This window comes from Rhinolophus hipposideros (assembly GCF_964194185.1).
Source record: "Rhinolophus hipposideros genome assembly, chromosome: 3".
NCBI classification, from domain to species: Eukaryota; Metazoa; Chordata; class Mammalia; order Chiroptera; family Rhinolophidae; genus Rhinolophus; species Rhinolophus hipposideros.
The window spans coordinates 36,328,070-36,350,257 of NC_138049.1; positions in this window are offsets into that span (position 1 = coordinate 36,328,070).

The following is a 22,188-nucleotide window of genomic DNA, read 5'->3' on the forward strand; positions in this document are numbered from 1 at the left end:
TTTTTCAAATCAAAACCACCTCACCTTTGTTAGAATGGCTATTATCGACAAGACAAATAATAATAAATGTTAGAGAGGTTGTGAAAAAAAAAAAAAAAAAAAAAAACTGGTCAAGAGAATCTTATACTAGTTCAGACAGGAAAGAATGCGGTATCAATTTAGAGTTGTAAAAAGGGAAATAGGAATGACAAGACTGCAGTGACAAGACATAGTCCACACTTGTGTCTCCAGAATTTGATTTCATAAGCCATTCATAACTCTTTTAAAATAGAGGGCTAACATAGGGCTACCAACATTCTATTTGGCTGAGAAAAAGCATTTAAAAAGTATATTCTGATATAACGTCATGAGCTTATTTGCAGTTTATATTGTCCACATGTGGTACTTAAAAGTACCTTACTGGTTGGTTGGGTCATCAAGCAAGACTAACCTTGTGGTCATTCATTCAATCCATAAACATGTATGTGTATCTACTATGTACACTACAGTCTTCTAGTTTCTGGAATGCTACAGTAAACAAAACAGAGTCAATGCTGTTTTAGAGTTTATGTTTTAGCAGAGTGAAACAGATAAATAAGAAACAAACATACAATAGGTTAGGTTTTTAAGCCACTGAAATAGAAGGGAGTGTAAGACAGGCCACCCCACAGAAATAGTTTCAGAGACTTACCATCTGAGTTTCATTCCAAAGTAATGCATAGTTTAGAGCAGACAACTCTATTTTCTAAGCCCCAGTGTGAGTGAAGCAGAACCACTGTAGATACCCCTTCTTATATTGACTAAGGGATAAATTTGGACATCTTAGTTGGAGCTAGGACGGATACAAATATTCCCCAGGCAATATTATTCACTTAGAAGAGTTCAGCTACCACTTATACTGTATGCATAAATCACTCCGTACTCAGTTCATGTGAGTATATAGTTTTGGAAATCCATTTACCATGGAAAATAAGGTTTACCTGTATTAAACTCTGCATCTCCTGATTCCAAATCTGCTGCATTTTTATGTATTAAATGCTATTCTTCTTGGTTTAGTTCTAGGGCAGTACTCCCAAAGGGTAAAACTTGAATTGTCATGATCCTGAGAAAAATAAAAAGCAGAAATTTATTTGGCTCTGTTTTGCTGCTGGAGTTTTTGTTTGTTTGTTTGTTTGTGTTTTCTTTTTGTTTTGTTTTGTTTTGTTTTTTGCTTACTTCTACACTTAAAATTTCATTTTCAAAAAGTAACACCAGAGCAGATGGTGGCTCAGTTGGTTACAGGGTAAGCTCTGGGCAACAGGGCTGCCGGTTTGATTCCCACATGGGCCAACAAGCTGTGCCCTCTGTAACTACAATGAAGACAATGAGCTGCACCAGAGCTGCTACTTAGCCCCAGGACGGCCGGATGGCTCAGTTTGTTGGAGCGCGTGCTCTCAACCACAAGGTTGCTGGTTTGACTGCAGCAAGGGATGATGAGCTGCGCCCCCTGCAACTAACAATGGGGCTAGACTTGGAGCTGAGCTGCACCCTCCACAACTAAGATTGAAAGGACAACAACTTGACTTGGATGGAGCTGATGGGTCCTGGGAAAAACACACTGTTCTCCAATTAAAAAAAAAAAAAAGTCCTGGAAATACACACTGTTCCCCAATAAAGTCCTGTTCCCATTCTCCAATAAAATCTTTTTTAAAAAAGTAACATCAGATAGCAACATAACAATTTTAATGACTATAAAGATAATGTCTCATGAAGTGATTTGTAAACTAATTTCACAAGGTTTGTTTAACACAAATTGACAACTGTGGAAATAATTTATTCTTCTAGATTTTACTGCTTCTGCAGGTAGTAGACATCAATCTTGATATTAATACATTTAGAAGGAAGTAATTTACCAAATGCATATTGTTAATTTTGTTATATGATTCAGTTTCATTTGACTGTATTTCTCCTCTAAGAATAGCTTATTGAAATGATGCCCTACAGCTATGAACAATTCAGATTATAAAATCTTAAAATGCACTTGCTTGTAATCCCAAGGTAAATTATTTTACACTTTTGAACCATTAGAATATATGCAATGCATAACCTATCTATTTCAATCTTACTCTTGAATCATTTGGTATCTTTACTAAAGGTCAGCAATGTAACACTAATTGGATCAAATTCCCTTAAGTACATTCTCATCTCCTTCTGATGTACAACAGAATAAAATAGCTTTCATTATAGATGCAACAGAGGCTTAAAAATGAAATAAGGACAACACTGGATATTTATGAAACGCTGGAATCATTTTTCTGTAGGACATCTTGTGGCTTTTTCTTTTTTGCTAATGTGGATTTATCTAATTGTTTTAACTAAAGCATTTATTATTTAAGAAGGGAACATACATTTTCTATTTTACACCTCCATTTTATCATCCCTTAATAATGAATTATAAGATATCTATAATTGTCTGCTTATAATATTTATGGAAAAAAACCAATACTAAAATCCAGAATTCAATTCATCCACCATGCCTAATAGGAATTTCCCTTCCTGTTAGCATTTGTGGAATAAAGCACTTAGGGACAAATTGGGTTTCATTTCCTTTTAAAATATTATTGCTAACAGGGAATATCTCCTTTTCCATCCCTTTTGTGTGGGAAGCAGAGAAGGTGGTTTGTATATATCTTTCTGCCCTAATTTTCCTTGTGACAAAATAAATACCTTTCCTGCTCTCTGCTCTCACTGCCAAGGACCCATGAAATATACTTGTCCGTTTCTCTTCCCTTAGTCAAAACACATCAGCCTTTTTCAAACACAAGGAAATGCTGTCATGTGTTATTGGTTTATTGTAATTTACTCTGTTATTTGCCTGTTCCACTGTTCAACTATTTAACTTTGAATTCCATGATGATGAAAGGAAACTGTCATTACCACAGCAACAAAAAGATAGAGAGTAGCCCAGAGTCTTGTGGTATCTATGGAGAAGTAACCTTTCCCCTCAGAAGTTAACATTGCTGGTTCATAAAATAAAGCAATGAGATCATCTGGATTGAGATTTGATTAGAGTTTGGAATCAAACATTCAAAAAGAGTCAAAAGATGAACTCAATGACGATACTAAGGAGACATTCATATAATAAGATATATGTGTAACAGAAAAACAAACTCCAGGGAGTGAAATTGCAAGTCCCTGGGAATTGTAGGCATGGCATGAGCAGGACCTTAGGTGGAAAGGCTGGTGATACACAGCATAACCTGAGTGCTTTGTGCCTCAGAAACTTCCATGTCTTCAGATTTGGTAGGTAAGTCACCTAAAATTTGTTTCTTTCAAAGAGTCACATAACTTGGTAAGTAAAATTGCCAATTTGAAGGAACAAATCAGAGAAGACAAATGTAGCCTTCCTCAAATGCTCGGAACAACAACTAAACACACCAAAACTTGTCAAGAACTTTGACTCTGACATATTCCTCCCACATCCTTTCTACTTCAGCTAAGACACCAATGTGCAAACTTACTATTTTACCTCAGCCCAAAATGGAATTCTTGCTCAGTAACTCCTGTCTTAATTCTCCTCTTTTCCATCTACATTCCCTCTCTAGGAGATTTCATCTAAGTTCCATGGCTTTAAAATAGTATATATCCCACCATTTCCATTTTTTTTTTATCTTCATGCCCTGGTTTCTCCCATGATCTTACTTCTACCTGCCTGCCTACTTCTGCGTAGATGTCTAATAGCCACCATAAACGCAAGATGTCAAAAGAGAACTATTGATTCTGTATCATTTCCAAAGTGATTTTCTTCCATTCTTTCCCATCTTTATTTATGGCACTGCCATCTGGTGAGGTCCCAACCTAGGACCAACTATGATGATTTTCACCCCATTCCCAATTGAAGAGTAAGAATCCCATTGACTATACATCCAAAATATATCCCAAATCCTACCAACCATTTGTCATCATTTCTACTGCTACTTGTTAATGTAAGCTATGGTTATCTCTCACCAAACCTCTTTAGTAGGCTCTAAGAGGTTTCTTTAATTCTACTCTAATGGCCCACAGACCAAACTCCTTACTTTTTTTTAATGTAGTTTCAAAACCCTTCAATGACTTCCAATTGCATCTAGCCTAAAATCCAAATCTTGGCATTCTCTGATTTTATCATGTACTATTCACCATCCCTCTCACTAACTCCTACTCTTCTCACTCCTCTCTTTCCACAGATTTTCAAATTTTTGGCCCTCTTTTAATTAGTTCAGTTGTCACCTCTTCAAATAGTTCTTCCCAAATCATTCTAATTGAAGTGGGCCTTCCCTTCATGGAGTCACTCCCTGCCATTGCCTCCACTGTTTTGTTTTCTTTACAGTACTTAGCCCTCGAAGTTATCCCATTTACTTGCTTGCGTGATTACAGACAGTCTCCTCATATTAAAAATGTGTCATGGGAGCAGGGACTTTGTCTTTATTCCCTGTACCTAGAGCTTTGCCTATGCCCACATAAATATTTGTTGAATGACAGACAGAGCCTGGCCTCAAAATATAATTGATTAAAGCTTCAAGTGATTTGATATACATATACTGAGAAAAACTTGGAGGGACTTTGTTGCTTATGGATTATGATGAGATGTTACTTAGTTTCCCGGATTTTTTAGTCGAAATAATACCTACTTCAAATTTAATAGACCATCAAAGCAATAGTAAAGCCAATATGAATTAATAAGGAAAAGCAATTCAATGAATAATTCCCTGAAGAAGTTATTATCTCTTAGAATTTCAAGAAAAAAAATACTACTGTACTTCAAAAACAACAAAACTTAAAATCAATATCTTATATTTACTTACAAATTAGTTTACAAGTACTAAATTATAATTTCATCCTATGATCTGGGATGAAGAGTAATAATATTTTTAATATGAGAACATTTGGTGAAGAAATAAATGTATATTCGTGTTTTTCCTGAAGGGACATTAAGTTACACAGTCCCTAAAATGACTAAGCCTACATTTATTTCATAAAATGTCACTAATTATTTTTGGACTGAGATTTAAGTTACCAATGATTCCAAACTGATTAAGAGAAGAGAAAGAAAATCAACTTTTTTGACGCACATTATCTAGATAAACTCCAAGTAATACGCATATATTAGAAAGAAAGGTCTATGTTGATGCGACTTGTCATGAAGCTGAGAACCAGAAAGCAGTCTTTGAACTATCCTTACACTCTTCTTTCTGGGCAGTGATTTGGTATATGTTATAACCGAGACATGGTACTAGATAATGGGAAGAACATATAAAGCTTGGTTTCTAGCTTTTAGAAGCTTTCAGTGTGGTAGATTTATGGCCTAAAGTTCCTGGCTTCTATAGTTCTTTATACCCCAACTAATATTAGTTGATTCATTTAAATCAGTATCTTAGGAAAAGCTATCCATCCTTCCTGTTTTTGAATTTTGAGAAAAAAAATCAATTCTATTCTGAATGGGACACATTAATTTTTAAATGATTGGAATATATATATATATATACATGTATATATATATACATATATATATATATACGTATATATATATATATATATATATATACACACACACACACACACATACTTACATTTTATGTATGTGCACTTCAGTATATTTGAATCTGAAACTGCCTAGGAAATCTTCTTTTGTTATGCTCCACCAGTATTTCTAGCATAGAACTGATACAGGCCAAATTGAATGTCTTCTCATTACAGAAACTTTAAGTTTTCTTTCTTTAGAGTTTTAACTCCATTAGTTTCTTAATCATAAATTATAGATTGTTTTTAACCTGAATCATAGAAATCTCCTATCCCCTGCTTTAGATAATTGCCCTGAAACTTGTAATTTATGCTTGTGGATTGTATTCATTGAAGCCTAATGTTCTCTCCTACCTATTCTGGGCCTAACTCCTGGACAATTAACAACACCCGACTAGCCGGATAAGTGGCCACAGGCTCCATAGAGCAGGCGGATTTTACATCACATAGCCACCTCACATTAATAGTTTTGAGCTCTGCTCTTTAAGCCAACACTTCTAAATTTATTAACCAAAATCTATTTTTCCTCATTTAGGGGCTTTCGGGATATGGATGATGCCCTAGCAAAATTGCCAGTCTGAACCAAAAAAGCCAACCTGGACTTCCAGGCGAATCTCAAGACCCCTTCCTCTCATCTGAAATCAGATAGGGTGAGAGTTCTGTGAATCTCCCAATAGGTAGGGACAGCTCTACATCCCTGCCCAGCAGGAAGCAGATACAGAAGAAAAGACCTTCCTGTCCCTCAACTTCCCATAGACATTTTATGGAGATCACATCTCTCAAGGGGAAAACAAGGCAGGCAGTTTAGAGATAGACATTGGGTCTCTACATTCTTGCACGTCCAACACAACCCATAAAATGCGACCAAAAGACCTCCCTTCTCTGCCCAAAACTTTGCCTTTTCACTATAATTATCTATCCCTATGAGGAAACAAATGGGTACAAAATACCCAACTAGATTAAACTGGCCACTCACACCTGTGCAGTAAAGACCACAATGACCTTCATTTCACCTGGGCCTCATTATATCAGCATTATAATAGTACACATACGCCTGGAAGTTCATTAATATCATTATGACAGACTGAATTCTGGGAAGAAACATGCACAGTCTAAAAAAATGAGGTAATAGCCTTTTGTCAGTCACAGGTGTCAATCAAGAGATTCCATGCCCAGAAAGGAACAGCCTATTCTAGAGGGAAAAAAAAGGGATAAAAACTCCAAGTCCTCTCCAGTCAGCGTCTTTTGAGCCTCTTCTTTTGCTCATGTCTGCTCCAAACTCTTTGGAGTGTACTATCTCTTCTAATAAACTACTTTTCCATCATTTTATTCTGTGTCTTGTTCAATTCTTTGCTCAAGACACCAAGAACCTGGACACTGTGCCTAGAAGAGCCCACTCTCTGGTAACAGAACCATCCAGGCCTTAGCTATAGAGGGGTTCTTTATCTGACTTTTCAATAAATCTACTCATTTTTTTTTCCATTCCATTCTGTTTCATTAGATTTGGTAAATGTCTGGGGATCTTGTAAGTATATGGCATCAAGAATATGGAGGTAGGGCACAGTGCCTACATACACAAAGTCTGCAGTTTCATGTGGGAAAATGTTAAGCAAGTGACCTACAATGGAAACAATGGCAATATGAAGATATCTACAGGATGGCATGGGACATGAAAGCAGAGGCCTAACCCAGATTCAAAATATACATACTTCCTGGAGTAGATCAGATCTGAGCTGACTCTTGAACGATAAATTGGAACTACCCAGGAAACAAAAAACATTAGAGGAAAAATTACTTTAAGTAGCAATCAAAATATGAAAAGACGTAGCAGTAAAAAAGCATAGTGAATTCCAAGTCTTATAATTCATTATGAAAGACTGAAGGAAAGGATTCACATACAGGAGGGCCAAAGGATGACACTTATCTTATAAGCAGGACCCACATGATGAGGGGCATTGCATGCAGTGAAAGACTCTAGATATTATCATTAAGGCTAAAATAAGTATCAATTCTGACTCTGTGCCTAGATTTGCGGTTCTAAAAGGTCAGACAGCAGAACAATGACTTTTCAATGTTCATTTTAATTCCTGGTAATATAAATTACTCTCCTGATTTTCCATTCTTCCATATTTATTATTTTACTTTGAGACTGCTGCTAGATAAATGCTCTTTTGATTAAAAAGAGGAAAATGCAAAATAATTTAATGAAAGGAAGAATAAACTATCTGAACGCAGATCCTATCAGCATCTGGTTTAAAAGTCTGTTTGCTTTCCACTTTCCACACCATGAAAGTCAGCACCATTACTTCCCATCTCCCGACCCCCACCCACAACCTGCCCCACTTAACCCTCACCCCACAACCTGGGCACAGTTTGCTTTCCAGTCTTGCCTCCACACTTTCCCCACCAAACTTCACTCTATAGCCATTCCTCGTGGGTCACTATTGCTAAAATACATCACACACTGGCCGTCTGTTCATGACGTTGCCCATGCTTTTCCCTAGGCCTAGAATATCTTTCTCTACTAGTCTTCCTGGAAAATTATATTCTCAGCCTTCAAGAACTAGCACCAACATTACTTCGTATCTGCAACTGTCTATTTTTACTCTCAACTTTCTAATCTTATTCAGAAAAGAATTGCTTCCTCATCAGTCCCCCCACTTTACTTTATAACTCTACCACTTTTCATGCTGCATGACACTGTTGTATTTTTTGCATCTTAATCTCTTACTCAGTTGTAAGGGCCTCAAGGGTAAGACCTGCTTTTTATTCATATTCCTATTCAGGCAACTAGATGGGCCACACCAAATATTGGATGCCCAATACGTATTTGCTGAATTGAAATGAAACTTTGTGATAGAGGAAACACGAATTGTTTTCACATGCCCGCCTATTTTATGTATTTTGATAACCTACAGAGAAACAATCATGCAACAATTTGTAAGAATCACAAAGAAGACCAAAGGAATCTATCGCTGCAGTAATCTTGTTATTTTACAGAAGCAGGAGCAACAGTGAAAGTACAAGTTATCTAGATTGGTTTGGTTTGTTTGTAGTTAGTATTGTAATTTCCCCAAGATTTGGATAAAATAACTAAAAAAAAGTTACGCATATTTACAATTAAAGGAAAAAAATAATGATTCAATTATTGCTAACAACTATTTTTTTATTTAATAAATGTTTATTGAGTTCAGACCTTTGAATAGCTGAGGTACTGCCTTTGTCTTTTTCATTTCTCTGGACCAAATCATTTAAATTGTGACAAATTATTTTCAGAAATTTGATATGTATCAGCAAGGAATCAATTGTATTATAATGCCATATGCAGTGTGCCATTCTTCCAGTCAATTGCCAAGCACCTCTCCCTATCTCCTGAATCAGTTATTCATATAACTCACAGAGATCACCAATCAGTTAACCCTACTGATACGGGAGAGTCCCTCACTATAGAAATTTTAAGTCTCCTTTTCCCTAGTTTCTTAGCTCCGTAGCCCCTGGTCTTAATCACTCTTCTAATCAGTTTCTTAACCCTAAACTGAAGATTGGTCCTAGCCTAAATCACATTTTGTCTCTCAGCCCTGCTTAATAACTAGTACTTAAAAGCCTGTGAGCTATAATCATCATAGCCCAACATTCTGCCAAGCTACTACAGCCCTAACTCTTGGATAAATAACCGCTATCCCAGAGACCAAATGGGTTTTAACACTCCTCCAGGCCAGTCCATACCTAACCCCTGGGTGAAATCAAGATAATTGGGCTTCAAGTCCTATTACTGGAGACAGCGCTTTTAACTTATTAACTAACGCCTGTTTCTTCTTGTGTAGGGGCCATCAGGATATGAGTTATGACCCAGTGAGGCTCCCAGTGTACCCTGATCAAGGAAGAAAAGACCCCCTTTTTATTTAAGATCAGACAGGGTGAGAGGTTGGTGAATCCTCATGAGGTAAGGACAGTTCTTACCCCCCTTCTCAGCTTGAAGCAGATACAGAAGAGACCATCTGTCCCTCAACTCCCCACAGAGATTTATGGGGACCACATCTCTCAGGGAAAACAAGGCAGGCAGTTAGAAATAGGTCATTGGTTCTCTGCATTCCTTCCTGTCCAACACAATCTAGGGGGAGCATCACCTGGAGACCTCTCCAATGCTTCCCTTATCTGCCCTAACCATTAGCCACTGTGAGGAGACTAAAAGACAACAAATTAGACCAGTCCTATGCAGTAGAGGGCCACCATGATCTCCATCTCACCCTAGCCTCCTTATACCATCATTGTAATGTCATACATATGCCCAGACTTTCATTAATATCATTATAACAGACTGAACTCTGGGAAGGGACATGCGCAGTCTAAAAGTGTGAAGTAATAGCCCCTTATCAATCACAGGTGTCAATCAAGCGGTCCTGCTCCCAGAGGTTTACAGCCCATCCCAGAGAAAAAAAGAAAAAACCTCCAGGCTCCTGTTAGCTGTAATCTCTTGAGCATTGAGCTTTGACCCTTGCCTTTGCTCGGGGCTGGCTCCCAACCCTCTGTAGTGGACTTTTTCTCATAATAATGCCACCCTGCGCCCCTAGACTTGAGCCACTTTTCTTTGTGCTCCGTCTGCCCCTAATTCTTTGGAGTGTACCATCTCATCAAATAAAATTTTTTTACCACTTTACCTCTGTGTCTCATTCAATTCTTTGTTCGAGATGCCAAGAACCTGGACACCACGCCAAGGAGGGCTGTCATGCAGGGTCTCTGGTCCCGCTCCCCGCACAAGAACGCAGGATGTGGTGAGGCCAAAAAGGAACACCCACGGAGCCATAGATAGGGGAGTCATACCACGATATTCTCGCTGGTGGCTGGGTTGGAGACACAGGAAGCAGGAGCCATAACCTGCCCTCCGCTTCTCCACCAACAAACCAACCCCTTGTTAACTACAATCTGTACTTGCTAGCTAAGCCACGGCAGTTATATCAGTGGCTAATAGCTAACTGGTTACAGCTGATGGCCAATTAGTCACAGCTGATGGCCATCTACTGACCCAGCACTTTTCCCCGTAAGGCTCAGAGCCTGGAAACTGCTCTCTGGGATCCTGGCCCCACCAGGGCCCAACTTCTGGGAACGTAGCAGCTAAGTTTCCCAGTTCTCCTCCCTGAGTGCCCGGTTCTATCCCTGATGTAAGAGTCAAGCCCGGACATCTCCCAGAGTAAAGCCCCCCTCTCTGGTAACACTACCATTTATGTTATATCTTGTGTCTTAACATCTTTCCCTACACAGCTTCAGTTCCGTATTCCTCTGTTATCCTGTTACAGGTGCAATTAATTCCCCAGCCCTGTCCTTTATTATCACACCCAAATGAGAAAAATCACAGTTCTAGATAAAACTAACTATAAGCTGTCTCTTAAAAGAGCTTTCTACAGTTTTGTTTTGTTTTGGTTTTTTTTTCTGTAGTTTTGCATTCTGTAGTTTTCACCTCACTCTCCAGTTTAATCTGGCTTCCAGCTCTGCCACTCTAACAAAAACCCAACACCACCAAATCATAGTTTTCCTGTGGTTAAATCATAGGAAAACTTGTTTGATTTTTCAGCCAAATTCAACAAACTGACCACCAATTTCTGTTCTTGAAACACCCCTTTTTCTTTTTTTCTTTAAAAACATTATTTCCCTAGTTTTCCCCTTATTTCTCAGGCAATCCCTGATAACAACATTTGCCAACTACTTCTCCATTTCCAGACCTTTAAATATTGGAATTTTGTAGGGCTCAGATCTAAGTCATCTATATATTTTAATTTACCTTTATTCTTTAAGTGTTGTTTAAAAAATTCAACCAAGTACATTTGAAGAACTAATTGGCTTTATTAAGCGATTCATGCATCAGGCACCATTGAATCTAGCAACTAGAAGGGCACGTGCATGGGTTGTACAAAATGGAAGGTTTTTAGGGGAAGAAGGGTGGAGCAAGGGAGCTATTAACAAAAGAAAAGAAAGGATGTAAAGTACAGCACAGGGAATATCATCAATGATATTGAAATAACTGCATGTAGTGCCTGGTGGGTACTAGACTTATCAGGGGTATCACTACATAAATCATATCGATGTCTAACCACTACACTGTACACCTGAAAGTAATATGAAATAATACTGAATGTCAACTGTAATTGAAAAATAAAATAAAAATAAACAAACTACTAGAGTTCCCCCTTGTCTGTGTTTCATCAAAAGGAAAAACTATGCCCCCAGCACTCGTGCATTTCCTGCATTGTGGAGGCATGAGCTGAGTGGCTTTTCTCTATAAACCTTTCAGTGATGAAGCCCTTCTAGCTGGAAACTTCATCTTGTCTGTCTGCCTTTCACTTTGAAAAACATGTTTATCAACTCAGAGATGAATCATTGCAGCATTTATGCTAAATCGACAATCCAGGGCTACATAGTTATTTTCCACTGCCACAGCAGACTTTCTCTGTTATTTACATCTGTATATCTGCCCACTCCCGTTGAATAAAAAGTCTGGCCTCCTCCCAGACCTCCCAAATCTGATTATGGAGTCCTCTGCGGATAATTTTTCTACATCTGGTCTCTGAGCTACCTCTGAGCTTCCAATCTCATATCTGCCAAGGTTATAACAGCTGTATTAATTTGCTAGGGTTACCATAACAAAATACTACACAGGTTGAGTGACTCAAACACCAGAAATTTATTTTCTCACAGTTCTGCAGGCTGGAAGTCCAAGTGTTGGTAGGTTTGGCTTCTCATAAGGCCTCTCTTCTTGGTTTGCAAACACCCTCCTTTTTACTGTGTCCTCAATGGCATCCTTTCCTCTTCTTGTAAGGTCAACAGTCCTACTAGGTCAGTGCAGCATGCTTATGCCTTCATTTATTAACCTTAACCACGGCTTTAAAAGCCCTATCTCCAAATACAGCTACATTGAAGTTTAGGTCTTCAACATAGGATATTTGGGGTACACAATTCGGTCCGTAACAGCCTTGCAGAGTAAACAGTTAATGAGGATCAACATCCTTGGCCCTGTGTTTTGGAACATTGCGATAGCTGAACATTATTCTACGAGCACTGTCCAAGGAGTATGATGTCCACCCCAAGGGCGAGGGTCTGTACCTAATGTAACCATATTATACCGGGCCTGGAAAACACTGAGACATGTTGGCCCTTTGGGCAGGTCAATAAAATGCCACTTTTTCACCAAAATTATTTAATGATCAGGCCAATACATATTTAGTCAGTGGGATTAAAAACACTTTTTTTGTTTTTCATAGTGAGATATTTCAAAAGTACAGACAATTTTAAGAATAATAGAATGAATATTTACATATTTATCCAACTTAAGCTTAAAATTCTTTTCAGAACATCATTTAAAAATACATAGCTTTTTAAAAAGAAGCATAATATCATGCATATATTTGAAACTCTTGTGAATCGCTGCTTGATCACACTTCCTTCCTTCCCCACAGGCAATCATTATTTTGAATTTGGTGTTTTTCACCTCCAGCTATGATGTTTTTATACTTTTATTTACTATGAATAGACTATTTTTTATTATTAAATTTTATATAAGTGGCATCATAATATAGATATCAAACGCAAATTTCCTTTGATAATGCTCCAGTTACTTTATTTTAATTGTTGTATAGCATCCCAAGGTAGACATTCATTCTTCTCGTGATGGCCTTTACATTGTTTTCAGTTTGTTGGCTATGCAAACAACACTGCGGGGAGGATGATCGTGTGAATGATCAAAAGTTTCTTTAGAGACTATAGGGGAGGAAAACATTTTTATTTACCCTCTTAGGGTCCCTGGCTGGGTCTGAAAATAAAACTGATGGAGACAGATTAACAAGAGAAAATCACACAAATTTGTTTAATATAAATTTTATGTGACACAGGAGCCTTCATAAGGAAATGAAGACTTGAAAAAGATGGTTAAATTTGAGTATTTTAGTTGAGGGAAAATATGATAGGTCAAGGAATGTGAGGTAACTGCAGTAAACTGGGGAAAACCTAGCAAGGCCTGTTTGTTCTGATTTTTCTATACATTTTTTTTGTTGTTGTTCTTAGGAGTATAGAAGGAGCGCCTTTCGCATGAGGGTTCAGAATGACTTTTCTGCTGCTGCTATTTTCTCAAACTCCTTCCGTTGAAAATAGTCAAGATACCAAGGTACCATATTTTGGAGTAGTGTGTCCTAACCCCATCAAGAATATGCACCTATGGGCAGCCAGATGGCTCATTTGGTTGGAGCATGAGCTCTGAACAATAGGGTTGTGGGTTCGATTCCCACATGGGCCAGTGAGCTGCGCCCTCCACAACTAGATTGAAGCTGAGCTGCTGCTGAGATTCCAGAGGGGCAGCTGAATGGCTCAGTTGGTTAGAGCTCTCAACAACAAGGTTGCCAGTTCAATTCCTGCATGGGATGGTGGGCTGCACCTCCTGCAACTAAGATTGAAAACGGTGACTAGACTTGTAGCTGAGCTGCGCCCTCCAAAACTGGATTGAAGAACTTGGAGCTGATGGGCCCTGGAGAAACACACTGTTCCCCAATATTCCCCAATAAAATAAAATAAAAAGTTAAAAAAAAAGAATATGCACCTAAAAGTGAAGAGATTTCTTATCTCCAACTTAATTGAGATATTGTCAAATTGCCCTCAAACGATGGCACTTATTATATTCCCCCAACAACTTCACCAAAACTTCGTATTATAAAATATTTTCAGTTTTCTGAATTCATGGGTGTGTGATGTTAGCATCATGTTATTTTAACTCCATGTCCCTCATATCTGGAGAGCATCTTTTATGTGTTTATTAGCAATTCAGATTTATCCTCTTTCTCTCAAACCGTTTGCTCATTTTTCTATGGCATTATCTGCCTTTTCTTATTGTCAGGACTGATTTATATACCCTATATTCAAATTCTTTGATGAATATATTTCTTACAACTAGGTTTTGCTAGTCTCTAGTTCATCATAAATAAATTGGTTTATGGTTAAATAAGTTTATCTTTTGTTATACAGAGAATTTTACTATAGTCAAATGTATCTCTCTTTTACAATTTTTGGGGGACGGACTTAAGAAATCCTTCCCTATCCTGGCATCTATATTTTCTTCTGAAATTGTAAAGTTGTATTTTCACATTCAAGTTCTTAATTCATTGAGTGCAAAAAAGATGAGTAAATTTACCAATTTTTAGACATGTTCACTTATTTTATAATCTTCATATGATAGTTCTAATATCCAAACTTTTAAGAGAAAAACTACTCTTTCTACTGTTTCTTGTATCTGATGATTCTTCCTCATGGTAAATTTGTTCCTCGTGGATTATACATTTCTATTATCAACTTATACTCAGGATTTCTTTGTATGTAGAAGTCCTGGGAAATGTGGGTTTGGCATGTCCTCCAGGAGCGTTGTGCTTCTGGTTCTTTCAGACACTGCCGGGGAACCACTCTCTAAGATTTCTTTTAAAATGTTATTTCTTCTGATTATGGTTTTTCAGATCACTTAACATAGTGTAAAATGGAACCCCAAGTCCACCTGGTTATGAATTGTCAGGGGACAGTTATTGTTTCCCACCAGGATCCAGATTAATACCTATAATATTTCTTATAAAGGTAGGCTTCCCTGATGGAGTAGTCGTTCTACTCTTTTAATAAGAGAATAGCATTTGGAAGAGCCTAGCTTAGTGCTGGATCTTATTTTCAATATAGATTCCTTTCCTGGACCAAATTCTCATTAAACTTTTAATACCCAGCAGAGTAGAATAGCAACTTCCTCCACCCACTTCCCACCCCTCCATTCCACAAACCCACCACCCAGGATAATGCAAGTACTTCAAAACTTTTACACTTATCTTAAATATTTCCCCTTATTTTCTTGCTCGCTCAGTTATGCATTTAAAATGATTAAAAATATTGTTATCATTCTAGTCATTTTTTTGTTTATAAATATTGCTATAAAAGAATGTCTTGATTTTCTGTTTACATTATAAATATTATATATCAAATAGAACTACCACTTACTGATTCACTTTAATTGGGCAAAGCAGGATCTATATTTTAAAATATATTAATAAATAACTTTATTCCATAGTTTCTATTTTCAGCACTTTTTTTTCTATTCAGAAGTCACTTGGGAGGTATAGCAAATGGTTTAAAATTCAGATTAATTTCCCATGAACAGCACTGCATCCTGAATTATTTATTTTCAGAATTTCAACTGACTGTGACTGGCTGACAAATTTCTACTGTATTGTAAATTGCAAAAATAATAATAACAAAAAAACTGACATAGTGCATTAACTAGAAATGTTTCCGATCTCTACCACTTGGGAGTGGGAGCAGAAACAATTTAAATCTTTCCAATGTATGTCAATAATGTTTTGGTGTCTTATACAGATCATGTTGGTAGGCAGTTTCCCAGCTCATCTACACCTAATATCACTTGTCTAGCTATAGACATAATCAAATGATTCAGTCTATGTAATATCTATGTAATTTCATCTCATTCCAGATAGAACATCCAGGAAAAGTTTTATTTCACATATCTCATCTCTCTATTTTTGTTTCTTTTTCTTTTTAAAACCCCTGCTTTCATTTGATCTTGAAAAACTGGTAGATGCCATATGGTTAATATAATAAACCAAGGAAAAGTAGGCTTCAGTTGTTAGTGTTCCCTGAAATCTGTTTAACATCTTTTTTTTTTTGCTATGTCGTCTCAAAGAATAAGTAATATGGCAGAATCAAATAGAGTAAGTGTAAGAGATTTACTAAAATAAAAGAAGACAAAGATGAGAGTAAGGATGTAAGTACTTCTCATGTTATGCCATTCTTTTCACTCAACGAAACTGTCCTGTGAAAGAAAGAGACCCTTCCAGTGTCCCCATTCTCCATTCAATGGAGATAATATGTGTCTTAAATAAACTCATTTCTTTACCAGACACATCAGTCACTATATTGAATTAAAAATATGTTAACATAGATAGATAGCATTGTTTTATAAGATGGATGTGTGTGTCTTAGATCTTCCTTTTATTGAAACAGTTTGCAAATGTGTCAATGGTGAAAATCACATTGCACTAAACAAACATAACAGAGGGGTTTTTATTACTATAAAATAACAAATCAATTTTAATAGCAGTTAATCAAGTAATCTGATTGTTTTGATTGTACAATGCATGTTAGATATGACATGCCTAATATGCTGCACATTATAACACACATTATGTTACAAAATTTCTATTTATTAGGATTCTTTAAAAAGCAGAATGTCCTCATTAAATAATTTCTAGTAATGTCAAGATATCATTAAAGAGCAGAAATTTGTAGTAAAATAACTTTAGTATAAGATAACCATATTTTAAAATTCTGCTTCTTCCACTTATTACTCTGAAATCATCTTCACAAAATGTTTACTTTCATCAAAGTGACATATGACTTAAAAATACCTATTGTAAGATAAAAAGTACTTGGCACATAATAGATTCTCCCTTGTTCCATGTTTATTAAGAACATTTAAAAAGTAGGATAAGGTGTATATTAAATAAATAAGGTAAAGTAATATAATTCAGAGTCTTTAGTGACAATATTGATAGTGAACATTTCAACATTCATCAATATTTTGAGAGTTTTCTTGGTCATTATTTTCAATCTTGCTTAATAACACTCATCTCTAACTGAAAAGCCTTGGTCTTCTCTGGCTTCTAGTTCAATTTCATGACACTGCTGTTATTTTCCAGCTCCCCATTTGCCCTTGGTCCACTGCATCCTCCACTGACGGAACATGAGTTGCTTAGCGGTAAGAGCATATAGGAATGCATGGTCTATAAGACATTGGTCAAAGCATTGTAGTAGTTTTCTCTTTCTTCAAATGGGGTTCCAAAACCTGGGAAAGGGCCACTACCCATATAAAAATAAAAGATGAAGGCATTTGAGCAAAAGTGGCACCAAATTTATGACTTCCTGTTATAGATGTTCTCCTTTACACTAATATAAGTTTATAATAATAAAAATCCATCAATAAGACATACTGAATATAAACCTATATATATATATATATATATATATATATATATATATATATATATATATATGAGTAGAGTTCCAAAATGCATGAGGTAAAAACTGACAATGGAGGAAGAAATAGGTAATTCAACAATAATAGTTGGAGACATCAATCTTCCATTTTCAATAATGAATGGAACAATCAGACAGAAGATCAACAAGAAAAGAGAACACATGAACACTATAAACCACTATGGGAGCACACAGAAAGGATCCTGTGAAGGCAGAGCAAGAAGGCAACCATCTGCAAGTTAAGGAGAGAAGCTTCAAGGGAAACCAAACATGCCAACAGTTTGATCTTGGACTTCTAGCTTCCAGAATGGTAAGAATATAAATTTATGTTCTTTACCCAATCTGTGGTATTTTGTTAAGGTAGCATTAGCAAACTAATACAAAGGACTTAAACTCAAGAGTCTGACCTGAGAGGCTATGGTGCTAACCACTAATCTAGAGTATTGTGGTTTACATGGTGATTTCCATTTGTCCCTGATTTTCAAACGCATATGAGTTGTTTTAATCTACCTATATTATTACTACTCATTTGGAACCTTTGTATCCAGATAATAGTAGAGAGCTATTTAAGAATCTAAAAGTCACCTTAGCGTCTGAGTAACTTGTGATAGGTTTCATGTTGGTACACAAATAATAAATCTTGTAAGAGACTGTCCTTGATTCTAGACCACCCATTCTAAAAGGTATGAAATAACTGTGTTAAGAAACTGTTTTAGAGACAACCTGGAGGTTCTAAACACACACACACACACACACACACACACACACACACACACACACACGAAAGAATCCCACTTGAGTAATTTGGTTACCATAACATTGCCTCCTTTAATACTACAAGGATTTCATTTCTGCTACATAATTATTTAAAGTGAAGGAACCCAGTAAGAAATGACAGCTTCCTTGTTGAACACTGTGTATCCATGACCTCAGGAAAATCCGCCTACTATTATAGAAGAGTGCATAGGCAGCAAGTGAAATCTGAGAGCTTTTTGCCTAGACCAATATATAAATTAACTGCAAGAGAAAAATAAATGACCAAGCAATTGTGATTCCAAGAAAACTCACCATCAATTTCAACCAATATAAAATCCCTTAATGTGCATCAATTATGTCTAGAACATTTATTCTTAAATCAGTAGGTATTTAGTTTCCTACACCCAAAAGATTTTCTTTTTTTTTCTTTTAATTTACTATATTGAAACACATTGCATTGAGGCGTATGTCAAAGTGTTGGTGATAAAAAGCATATCACAAAAAGAATAGCAAAGTTCCTACAATATTCATTCCTTAAAAACTAAATTAGACTTATGATCCCAATGCTTCTTTTCTGTTTGAGTTGAAAGTTCCTATATTGGCAATAAACTTAAAAGACTTCTTGTACTATTGATATATAAATACTCTGACAATACTTCCCTCTACAAAACATGTAGAAATGCTATGTTAACAACAACAACAAAACAAAACAAAACTAATGCTAAACTGGCAAGAAAATAAAAGAAATCCTCAAATAATAAACACAAGACAAGTGTGAGAATCCAAGGAAGGCTATCAAATATTGATGACAGGCATGAAAGTGGGATCTTTTGCTGATCCTGTTTCACTACAGCAATACTAATAAAAAGATATGTATTAATAATGAGGAGTAGAAAGGGAAGATGAATATAAATGTAGCATATGTATTTTTAAAATGGAGATTATAATAAAATGTAGGCAAATAAATTTGAAAACTTCATTGAAAATGGTTAAATTCCTAGAAAAAGAAATACAAAACTGATTGAACCAGAAACTGAAAGTTGTGATAGTCCTCAGATCATTGAGGTTATGGAGTTAGAGTTTAAATATTTACATAAGGAAAAATACCAGTCCAGATAATTTTAACTGAGTTCTACCAAACATTCAAAAAAGAAATGAACAATCTTACATGAATTCTTTGCAAAGCTGTATTTTTAAGAAATATACACATAAGTGGTAAAGCTATAGAGAAAACAAAATTAATAATCATTATAGTTTTGGATAGTTACCTTTAAGCAGAAATCAGAGGGTATAAGTAGAGACATAAAGGAGGATTTAAAACTATTGGTAATGACCTTAAATCCTTTATATCTTAGGCTTAGTGGTGGATACATGCGTATTCCTGTTATTCTGTATATATACTACAAACTTTTTCACTATTAGCAATGTCAAAACGGTTTAAGACAATAAAAAGTTCTTAAGATATTTTATTTGATTTTTCAATAAATAATACATTCACAAAGATCAAAGATTTAAAAAACGTGGAAAGGTGGAAAGTGAAAATTTCCTTCCCACCCTTGTCTCAATCCACCCAATTTCCAATACCCCCAACAAACAATCAATGTCATTAATCTGTGTATATTTTTCTGTATTTCCTTAATATACAAATTCATATGAATATTTTTTATTCCCCTCCTCACATTTTTACATTAAACATGACATATTCTGTACACTATTTTATAGTTTGCTGTTCTTTCTGAATATGTCTTAGAAATCTTTTTATTTTAGTACATAAAGTGTTCCCTTTTTTTTTTAGATTTGTATGGTATCATGGTTTATTTTAGCAGATTATATCAAATCTGTATAGTATCTTTTCCATGAATATGTCATATTTTTTAACATTTGTTTCTAATTTTTTGTTTTTGTAATTATCCTATGAATATCCTTAGAAATATATTTGAATATATCCTATGAAATATTTCTCATGTGAGAGACTATGTTTGAAGGATAAATTCCCCAAAGTGGAGTGGCTAGGTCAAAGTCCACTTCCTTTTTTTAGTTTTGATAGATATTGCCAAATTTTCATATATCCTATGAGCAATATAAAGGAGAGCTTATTTCCCCACAGCCTTGGAGAGAGAGTGCATTACCAACATACTCCACAATTCAAATGAATTTCTACTTCTCTCATTTGGAGTATGCAATAGCATCTTTTCATATTTTTAGAGACACTATATTTTCTTTTGTGAAAACCATCTGTTTATATCATCTGCCCATTTTTCTGTTGGGTTTTTCCTTTTCCTGTCACTTCCTAGAAACCTTTTAATATATTAGAGAACTTGGTTCAAAGTCTATGACATGAGTTAAAATTTTTTCCTAGTTTGTCATTTGCTTTTGATTCTGCTTATAATTATTTTCCATGCAGAATTTTTTTGAATTTCATTTAGTCAAAAGTATCCTTTTTTTTTTTTCCTTTTTGGTATTTGAATTACAGGGATAAAAGTCCTCTACTCCAAGATTATCAAGGTATTCTTTCATGCTTTCTACTGCTACATCTACGGCTTCCTGATTTTTATTTGAAAATTTGTAATGCATTTGAAATTTATCATAGTATTTGGTATGATATATAGAGCTATGCTGTTTTTAATCATAATTTATTTTACCAAAGAGAAATAATATTTAAAATAGATTACTCTCAACTTAGAATACAACAGTGTCATAAATACTATGTTTTTTAATATGCTATTTTAAGAGAGTGTGATTCTCTGTAACATTTATATTCTCAGTATGGTTCTAATGCAGTGTTTTCACACATTAATTTAAAAGTCATGAAAAAGCAGTCATGTAAAATGAGAGTAGCCAAATAACTGCAAAGCTACCTTACCCAAACTCAACAACACAAATGCTGAGATAACCTCAGGTAAAATCTGATGCAGTCTTTTTATTCTCTTCTTGTGAACTGAATTAAATACCTGAATTAAATACTTCTGTATGCTTAGATTAACCAGTTAAGATCCACACTTCTCTCCAATTTTTTTTTTTTAAGATTTGAGAAAATCCAGTCTTTTAAAGATTCCAGTCCATTAAATTCCTATAGTTAATTCTATGAGAAAAGCATATCATAGATAATATAGCAGGGAAAATGCTGGGAAGCTCTCTCCCAAACAGTACCACAACCCTCCTATATACCACATAACTGCTTGGCAGCCACACGATAACAAAAGTCTCCAAGATCCTGGCCTTCTATTTGTCTTAAATCATTGACAAATGTAGAGAAGACAGTCAAGAGCTACATTGAGTAGCTGTATTGAGCTGCACCCCATCACATTTTCTTAAAATCAAGGAACACATGTTTCTCAACACAAGCAAGCCAACTTCAATGAGTGACGACCATTTTACTTAGACGTAGGTCTGAAACAGTTTCATCTTTCTACATGACTGGGCTCACCCACATCTATTGATTGCTAAGATCCTAAAAGGCTGGGAATAATAGATATGTACAATCTGTTTCTAATTTGAATATCCCTGAGTATTGCCTCTTTGTGTTGGCAGATGTTTACCTAATATGATACTGGTGGAGAATTCCTAACACAGTAAATGGCATGGAGAGAAATGGAGAAAATGAAATGGGATCATAGACAGGCCAAACAGAGTTTAAAAGGGTTGGAGAGCAAGGGAGAGTTATTCAAAGCAACAACAATATCTCCAGACTGATTGAGACTTGGTTCTACTACAAGCATTTTCCTTAATTAGTTGTGTGACTTCTAGCAAGACAAACTTTATAGGTCTCCATTTATACACAATAAAATAAACAATTTAGATTACTTAATCTCTAAAGGATTTTCTAGAAGTAGCATCTATTATTCTCAAGGAAAG